This window comes from Ylistrum balloti, unplaced genomic scaffold (assembly GCF_031769215.1).
Source record: "Ylistrum balloti isolate Yb309-2 unplaced genomic scaffold, AGI_CSIRO_Ybal_v1 Utg371384, whole genome shotgun sequence".
NCBI classification, from domain to species: Eukaryota; Metazoa; Mollusca; class Bivalvia; order Pectinida; family Pectinidae; genus Ylistrum; species Ylistrum balloti.
The window spans coordinates 27,618-38,171 of record NW_026782729.1 but is presented as its reverse complement, the minus strand read 5'-3'; positions in this window follow the sequence as shown (position 1 = coordinate 38,171).

The window sequence follows — 10,554 nt, the reverse complement described above, 5'->3', positions numbered from 1 at the left end:
AGAATGTATTTTGTTAAATTTGAATGTTCTAGATCATCCTCATTGCTGAGGAGAAATAGACTATCTTTGTTAGTAAGATTTGTTGGTAGCATGCGTTTAAGATCATTACTGAAATATCTAAACATGCATGTTGTTTCGTTTAGTTTGTTAGATGTTGTCCTCTGAATAAAGTGATTTGGTGAAAGAAATTGTCTGTTAAAGGATTTAAAATTGTATTTCTGATGAAATCATTTAAAGATTAGTTATTGGGTTTTCCATGAATCATGTCATATTTTCGTTTTAAGTGTAAGTAATTGTTTTATTGATTTTGTCACAATCTGATTTGCAGTATCTATAAATGCATATAATAAAAATATTGTATATAAAGCTGAGTTTTAGAATTGTATTACTATATTGACAGTGTTGTTTGTATCACTAGGTGATTTATGGTATAGAATGACTCACAATTAATTATGCATGTAATGTCAGGTGATTGTCAGTAACCTGACTACAATGTAGTGGCAACATTGTCATATAGTTGAAGGGTTATATTTAATAAAAGTATTTCAAAATGTTTGTCTGTTTAGATCATGTTTTTTAGTTAAATAAAGAATTAAACTGTAGTTAATTGTCTCATGGATAACAGGACATGATGGTGTGTAACACATGCTACCTTGGTCATTCCCAGTTATTGTGAGATTATAGTATGCCGTGACACTTGCTACCTTGGTCATTCCCAGTTATTGAGAGATTATAGTATGCTGTGACACATGCTACCTTGGTCATTCCCTGTTATTACCATCTTGAGATTTTGGTATGCCTACCTTATATTGCATTTGACATTATTTCTATACCCACACCATTTTGTTAGGGATCAGGTATTGTTACTTTGGTCCTCCCATTGTTTCCTGTCTGATGTTGTTTATGTATCACAATGAAGTTCTATACCTAATTACATTGTCATCAGTCAAGGTTAAAGGTCACATGTATCGAAACAAAATCATTTATGTACCATGGCAGGATCTTTCAAATGTAAAAAATAAATTGTGCTCATGGTTAGAAAAACTGCTATGGTACATACACTGAAATGTCTTAACATAATGGCTGACGGCTGGCCATCCTGGATTTGATAACTGAATTAGTCTTAACATCAACGAGGATAACTTGGGAAATATAAGTTTGTCCAAAACTTTTATTCAGTAGAACATGCTTGTATTCCTTTTTCTGAGAACGGGGTTAAGTCTTGCTCGATTGTAATTGAAGTTCAAGGTCGAAATATATGCACATGTATGCCATGTCAAAATCACGTGATTCATAAAGTACAGCTGCATTGGTGCTCGAATACAAACATTTCATAAAGAGTACAAAAACGAGCATTGTAATACAAGTATTCTGTGTTGTCCTCCATGAATCTAGGAAATACTGTATTGCAACACTGGTATCGAACACGGAGGATGAGAAATCAGTGTAGTCCTTCAGACCGATACATACAACATTGACTTATTGCCACAAATAATTAAAAGTATGGAGTAATCCATGACGTTGCAAAGATCGAGTCGGACCAAAGAAGGCAACAAAACGTATCGTGAGGAAAAATCGTCTTGTCTGTAAATACAGGTTAAAACGAGTTGGAGATTCAGTTCACAGATCAAACCGATATTCTTGCTTCGTTGAGAGCCTCACCATGGATATTGGGAATATTGGGGTAACCCGATAGACGGAGCTACTGATACTGGGAACACGATTTTACTTCAAATATTTAACACGATCGTATGGAATGGACGCTATTGACCATATGTTACAAGTCGTTGGGGGGTATCAGATAAAACCATAAATCGTGTCAGGTGCTATTGGAGAATCTTCGGTTTCCAAACGTTAAAGTGTCAACGTGCACGTCTCTGGAACTTGAAAACAGAATAGGAGATTTTTGTTTTAAATAAGAACAGGGAGTGTTAAGCTTAAAAATTCAAACAAGATATATTTTCGAAGAAAGGATGAATTCAGCCGATAGTTTTCTGGTATACAAATGCTCCAAGGGTATACCTTAATGTGTTTTAAAATTATGAATATTGCTAGTATATATATATGGAACAAGATTGGCATGTTTCATGCGCCTTTCTCACATTGAAAAGGCTTCATCAGAACGACGCTAATAAAAATACGACAGTTTTACCTTTGTAAGCTAATACTTTTTCCATTATTGAATCTCCAATATTTCCAGGACTGATGGATGGAAAGTTATATTACCTATACAAACATTTGTATTAATGATTCCTGGAAATAGCGCAGTACAGTTAGCGCCCGTGATTGTATTACTGTTAACGACCCCTGCTACCAGTACCCGAGGGACGCCACAAGGTTATCACCTGTCCGATATTGGCCGGCTTATGGCTGACGTAGTGATGTTTTATTGGCCGGAGCGTGCGAGAAATAATTTTAAATAATTTGATTTCTATTTTATGATGGAATAAAAATGTTGAATTTACATCAATCTATTTAATGTCCTCGAAAAGCATGTATACAGTGATTAATTTTGCCGGATAACACTTCATATCTTCTCTGTTAATTCATGTCCTGGTATTACACACATTCTCTGTTAATTCGTGTCCTGGTATAACACACATTCTATGTTAATTCGTGTCCTAGTATTACACACATTCTCTGTTAATTCGTGTCATGGTATTACACACATTTTCTGGTAATTCATGTTCTGGTATTACACACATTCTCTGTTAACTCGTGTCCTGGTATTACACACATTCTCTGTTAACTCGTGTCCTGGTATTACACACATTCTCTGTTAATTCGTGTCCTGGTATTACACACATTCTCTGTTAACTCGTGTCCTGGTATTACACACATTCTCTGTTAATTCGTGTCCTGGTATTACAAACATTCTCTGTTAATTCGTGTCCTGGTATTACACACATTCATTTTCTGGTAATTCATGTCCTGGTATTACACACATTCTCTGTTAATTCGTGTCCTGGTATTACACACATTCTCTGTTAACTCGTGTCCTGGTATTACAAACATTCTCTGTTAATTCGTGTCCTTGTATTACATACATTCTCTGTTAACTCGTGTCTTGGTATTACACACATTCTCTATTAATTCGTGTCCTGGTATTACAAACATTCTCTGTTAATTCGTGTCCTGGTATTACACGCATTTTCTGGTAATTCATGTTCTGGTATTACACACATTCTCTGTTAATTCGTGTCCTGGTATTACACACATTCTCTGTTAACTCGTGTCCTGGTATTACAAACATTCTCTGTTAATTCGTGTCCTTGTATTACATACATTCTCTGTTAACTCGTGTCTTGGTATTACACACATTCTCTGTTAATTCGTGTCCTGGTATTACATATATTCTCTGTTAACTCGTGTCCTGGTATTACAAACATTCTCTGTTAACTCATGTCCTGGTATTACACACGTTCTCTGTTAATTCGTGTCCTGGTATTACACACATTCTCTGTTAATTCGTGTCCTGGTATTACACACATTCTCTGTTAATTCGTGTCCTGGTATTACACACATTCTCTGTTAACTCATGTCCTGGTATTACACACATTCTCTGTTAATTCGTGTCCTGGTATTACATATATTCTCTGTTAACTCGTGTCCTGGTATTACACACATTCTCTGTTAATTCGTGTCCTGGTATTACACACATTCTCTGTTAACTCGTGTCCTGTTATTACACACATTTTCTGGTAATTCGTGTCCTGGTATTACACACATTCTCTGTTAACTCATGTCCTGGTATTACACACATTCTCTGTTAATTCGTGTCCTGGTATTACACACATTCTCTGTTAATTCGTGTCCTGGTATTACACACATTCTCTGTTAATTCGTGTCCTTGTATTACACACATTCTCTGTTAACTCGTGTCCTGTATTACACGCATTTTCTGGTAATTCATGTCATGGTATTACATACATTCTCTGTTAACTCATGTCCTGGTATTACAAACATTCTCTGTTAACTCATGTCCTTGTATTACACACATTCTCTGTTAATTCGTGTCCTGGTATTACACACGTTCTCTGTTAACTCGTGTCCTGGTATTACAAACATTCTCTGTTAACTCATGTCCTGGTATTACACACATTCTCTGTTAATTCGTGTCCTTGTATTACACACATTCTCTGTTAATTCGTGTCCTGGTATTACACACATTCTCTGTTAATTCGTGTCCTGGTATTACACACATTCTCTGTATTACACACATTCTCTGTTAATTCGTGTCCTGGTATTACATATATTCTCTGTTAACTCGTGTCCTGGTATTACACACATTCTCTGTTAATTCGTGTCCTGGTATTACACACATTCTCTGTCAACTCGTGTCCTGTTATTACACACATTTTCTGGTAATTCGTGTCCTGGTATTACACACATTCTCTGTTAATTCATGTCCTGGTATTACACACATTCTCTGTTAATTCGTGTCCTGGTATTACAAACATTCTCTGATAACTCATGTCCTTGAATTTCAGTTTTCTCAGTAATTGCTCGAACGAACAAGAATAGCAAAACATTCCTTTGTAAGAAAAAAAAAACAAAAACAAAACAAACACACCATACAAAATGTATAAAACCCAACAAATTTTGATGATAAAATTTAACTTTTCACAAATGTGCACAAGTTTCATTTATATATATATATTGTGTTAATCACACCTGCTTTCCTGGAGTCACTTAAGAGGGTAAACTTCATCTTAACTTGTCTCAAATTCTAGTAACTGCTATTGATATTCTGATTGTTGTTGTTTTTAACTTTCCTCCTGCATTGGGAACAATATGTTATTTTTTCCTGTTGAGTCGCCAGAGCTGTAATTACTCCAGTCCATAGGGTGGATTAAACTGCAGTTCAAATAATTTCCAAGTTATAAGTTTACTGAGCTATCTTGGCAAATGAATCTATGAATCTTCGATTGCTGAAACGGAGTGAATCGTTCTGGGATTACTACAATTGATGCCATTTTTGTTTTTTTATTCTGTTAATAGAGAATTTTGCAATAACAACAAACGTTTCTTTGATACCGCTGTTTCGTCAATGTCCAAAAGGCGTTTGTCCGTGTGGATCGAGTTGATTTGTGGTTCAAACTATCAAACTTTGGAAAACAAGGAAAACGTTTAAATTTTAGTCTTTACATTGAAAAGTAAAATCATGTGTAAATCTTAAAGGAGACTACTCTGATTTCTTTGATATTGAGATTGGTCTCTTTCAGGAGATGTTGTCCCCGGTACGTTTTACTTTGTATGTCGACATTTTTTTTTATTTCAAGACTTAAGTTTATTCCTTTTGCTTTACGCTGATGGTATTATTGTCAGAGATTACTAAGGGATTACGAGATATACTCAATAGCTTAGAAAGATATTTTGAAAAGTGAAAATTTAATGTAAATATCGAAAATAGTTGTTGTTTTCCGAAAAGGAGGAATAGTTCATTGTAATGAGAGGTGGGAAAATTAATCATCGATTTTGTGCAAATGTGTTTACATCTAAAGACGTAATAACACATTAATAATAGTCAAAATCAACTTTCTGACCAAGGTAGGAAAGCGATGTTTGTACTATTTAAAAATGTGGTAATATGAACTCAAATATTGAAACTATGCTTCATCTTTTTGAAATATATGTTGGCAGTATTTTAGGTAATGGGTATAAAATAGCGGGGTCACCAAAAACAACTGACATTGAAAAGGTTTATACACATTTTTGTAAAAGGATTCTCAATGTTAAAAAATATACCTCAAATCCTTTGATAAATTGTTAACTAGGCCATTTTTCACTTGAATATTACCGGAATTTTTTAGAATAATTAAATATTGGTTGAAATTACTAACGTCATGAAATTGTATTTGAGCAGTTCATATTTTTTGAGATACGGGAATACAATTCCTGTTTCAGCTTGGTTAATAACTTTTTCCCCTTGGTTTTAGAAATGTATGAGAAAATGAGCTAACGTATGCCAGTTGCTGTACCTTCCTATCAGAGAGCGAATATTTACCAAAGCCAGCAACATCTACTAAATTTTTCAGAGTCCTCCTTAAAATGGCATAGTTATAAACATCTTATGGATAATGTTTCTGAACCATTTTATTTCACTAGGGATATTCTTAAAAACTATATAATTTGTATAGTTATGATACGTGTATCTGCTCATTGTTAATTGAAGTTGGTCGGTACAGTATTACCGCAAGGTCTAGACATGTCTGTAGTATGTGCACTACAAAACAGTTCATCGAAGATGAATAACATTTTATTTTTGAATCTAGTGTGTATCAAAATTTTAAGAAAGCAGTGCATCAAAATAACTATTGAAGAATCCATCTGTATTTAAATAGATTCAATTATTCAATGTAGAAAATATCAAAGAACTGTTATCTAGAAAAATATCTACACGAAGCTAATCAATTAAGAAATAATTAACTGGACCAATTGAATAAAATATTGTACATTACAATTTCTACATGTTTTGTATAGGCCATGCTGCAAAAAAACTTTATCTTAAAGTTAGCCAAAAGTAATCAATTAAGAATTGAAAACTACCTCTCGTTATTGTTGTTGGTACTCCAGCCATTGTTATTTTCCACCTCTCGTTATCGTTGTTGGTACTCCAGCCATTGTTATTTTCCAACTCCCGTTATCGTTGTTGGTATTCCAGCCTTTGTTATTTTCCACCTCTCGTTATCATTTTTGGTACTCCAGCCATTGTTATTTTCCACCTCTCGTTATTGTTGTTAGTATTCCAACCATTGTTATTTTCCACCTCTCGTTATCGTTGTTGGTATTCCAGCCATTGTTATTTTCCACCTCTCGTTATCGTTGTTGGTACTCCAGCCATTGTTATTTTCCACCTCCCGTTATCGTTGTTGATACTCCAGCCATTGTTATTTTCCACCTCCCGCTATCGTTGTTGGTACTCCAGCCATTGTTATTTTCCACCTCCCGTTATCGTTGTTGGTACTCCAGCCATTGTTATTTTCCACCTCTCGTTATCGTTGTTGGTACTCCAGCCATTGTTATTTTCCACCTCTCGTTATCGTTGTTGGTACTCCAGCCATTGTTATTTTCCACCTCTCGTTATCGTTGTTGGTACTCCAGCCATTGTTATTTTCCACCTCTCGTTATCGTTGTTGGTACTCCAGCCATTGTTATTTTCCACCTCTCGTTATCGTTGTTGGTATTCCAGCCATTGTTATTTTCCACCTCTCGTTATCGTTGTTGGTATTCCAGCCATTGTTATTTTCCACCTCTCGTTATCGTTGTTGGTACTCCAGCCATTGTTATTTTCCACCTCTCGTTATCGTTGTTGGTACTCCAGCCATTATTATTTTCCACATCTCGTTATCGTTGTTGGTATTCCAGCCATTGTTATTTTCCACCTCTCGTTATCGTTGTTGGTACTCCAGCCATTGTTATTTTCCACCTCTCGTTATCGTTGTTGGTACTCCAGCCATTTTATCGTTTCCCACCATTGTTATTTTCTCTCGTTATCGTTGTTGGTACTCCAGCCATTGTTATTTTCCACCTCTCGTTATCGTTGTTGGTACTCCAGCCATTGTTATTTTCCACCTCTCGTTATCGTTGTTGGTACTCCAGCCATTGTTATTTTCCACCTCTCGTTATCGTTGTTGGTACTCCAGCCATTGTTATTTTCCACCTCTCGTTATCGTTGTTGGTACTCCAGCCATTGTTATTTTCCACCTCTCGTTATCGTTGTTGGTATTCCAGTTGTTGGTATTCCAGCCATTGTTATTTTCCACCTCTCGTTATCGTTGTTGGTACTCCAGCCATTGTTATTTTCCACCTCTCGTTATCGTTGTTGGTACTCCAGCCATTGTTATTTTCCACCTCTCGTTATCGTTGTTGGTACTCCAGCCATTGTTATTTTCCACCTCTCGTTATCGTTGTTGGTACTCCAGCCATTGTTATTTTCCACCTCTCGTTATCGTTGTTGGTACTCCAGCCATTGTTATTTTCCACCTCTCGTTATCGTTGTTGGTACTCCAGCCATTGTTATTTTCCACCTCTCGTTATCGTTGTTGGTACTCCAGCCATTGTTATTTTCCACCTCTCGTTATCGTTGTTGGTATTCCAGCCATTGTTATTTTCCACCTCCCGTTATCGTTGTTGGTACTCCAGCCATTGTTATTTTCCACCTCTCGTTATCGTTGTTGGTACTCCAGCCATTGTTATTTTCCACCTCTCGTTATCGTTGTTGGTACTCCAGCCATTGTTATTTTCCACCTCTCGTTATCGTTGTTGGTACTCCAGCCATTGTTATTTTCCACCTCTCGTTATCGTTGTTGGTAACGTTGTTGGTACTCCAGCCATTGTTATTTTCCACCTCTCGTTATCGTTGTTGGTATTCCAGCCATTGTTATTTTCCACCTCTCGTTATCGTTGTTGGTACTCCAGCCATTGTTATTTTCCACCTCTCGTTATCGTTGTTGGTACTCCAGCCATTGTTATTTTCCACCTCTCGTTATCGTTGTTGGTACTCCAGCCATTGTTATTTTCCAGCCATTGTTATTTTCCACCTCTCGTTATCGTTGTTGGTATTCCAGCCATTGTTATTTTCCACCTCTCGTTATCGTTGTTGGTACTCCAGCCATTGTTATTTTCCACCTCTCGTTATCGTTGTTGGTACTCCAGCCATTGTTATTTTCCACCTCTCGTTATCGTTGTTGGTACTCGTGCCATTGTTATTTTCCACCTCTCGTTATCGTTGTTGGTACTCCAGCCATTGTTATTTTCCACCTCTCGTTATCGTTGTTGGTACTCCAGCCATTGTTATTTTCCACCTCTCGTTATCGTTGTTGGTACTCCAGCCATTGTTATTTTCCACCTCTCGTTATCGTTGTTGGTACTCCACCTCTCGTTATCGTTTTTGTACTCCAGCCATTGTTATTTTCCACCTCTCGTTATCGTTGTTGGTACTCCAGCCATTGTTATTTTCCACCTCTCGTTATCGTTGTTGGTACTCCAGCCATTGTTATTTTCCACCTCTCGTTATCGTTGTTGGTACTCCAGCCATTGTTATTTTCCACCTCTCGTTATCGTTGTTGGTACTCCAGCCATTGTTATTTTCCACCTCTCGTTATCGTTGTTGGTATTCCAGCCATTGTTATTTTCCACCTCTCGTTATCGTTGTTGGTACTCCAGCCATTGTTATTTTCCACCTCTCGTTATCGTTGTTGGTACTCCAGCCATTGTTATTTTCCACCTCTCGTTATCGTTGTTGGTACTCCAGCCATTGTTATTTTCCACCTCTCGTTATCGTTGTTGGTACTCCAGCCATTGTTATTTTCCACCTCTCGTTATCGTTGTTGGTACTCCAGCCATTGTTATTTTCCACCTCTCGTTATCGTTGTTGGTACTCCAGCCATTGTTATTTTCCACCTCTCGTTATCGTTGTTGGTACTCCAGCCATTGTTATTTTCCACCTCTCGTTATCGTTGTTGGTACTCCAGCCATTGTTATTTTCCACCTCTCGTTATCGTTGTTGGTACTCCAGCCATTGTTATTTTCCACCTCTCGTTATCGTTGTTGGTACTCCAGCCATTGTTATTTTCCACCTCTCGTTATCGTTGTTGGTACTCCAGCCAGCCATTGTTATTTTCCACCTCTCGTTATCGTTGTTGGTACTCCAGCCATTGTTATTTTCCACCTCTCGTTATCTTTGTTGGTACTCCAGCCATTGTTATTTTCCACCTCTCGTTATCGTTGTTGGTACTCCAGCCATTGTTATTTTCCACCTCTCGTTATCGTTGTTGGTACTCCAGCCATTGTTATTTTCCACCTCTCGTTATCGTTGTTGGTACTCCAGCCATTTTTATTTTCCACCTCTCGTTATCGTTGTTGGTACTCCAGCCATTGTTATTTTCCACCTCTCGTTATCGTTGTTGGTACTCCAGCCATTGTTATTTTCCACCTCTCGTTATCGTCTCGTTATCGTTGTTGGTACTCCAGCCATTGTTATTTTCCACCTCTCGTTATCGTTGTTGGTACTCCAGCCATTGTTATTTTCCAGCCATTGTTATTTTCCACCTCTCGTTATCGTTGTTGGTACTCCAGCCATTGTTATTTTCCACCTCTCGTTATCGTTGTTGGTACTCCAGCCATTGTTATTTTCCACCTCTCGTTATCGTTGTTGGTATTTTCTCCAGCCATTGTTATTTTCCACCTCCCGTTATCGTTGTTGGTACTCTCCAGCCATTGTTATTTTCCACCTCTCGTTATTGTTGTTAGTATTCCAGCCATTGTTATTTTCCACCTCTCGTTATCGTTGTTGGTATTCCAGCCATTGTTATTTTCCACCTCTCGTTATCGTTGTTGATACTCCAGCCATTGTTATTTTCCACCTCCCGCTATCGCTGTTGGTACCCAGCCATTGTTATTTTCCACCTCTCGTTATCGTTGTTGGTACTCCAGCCATTGTTATTTTCCACCTCTCGTTATCGTTGTTGGTACTCCAGCCATTGTTATTTTCCACCTCTCGTTATCGTTGTTGGTACTCCAGCCATTGTTATTTTCCACCTCTCGTTATCG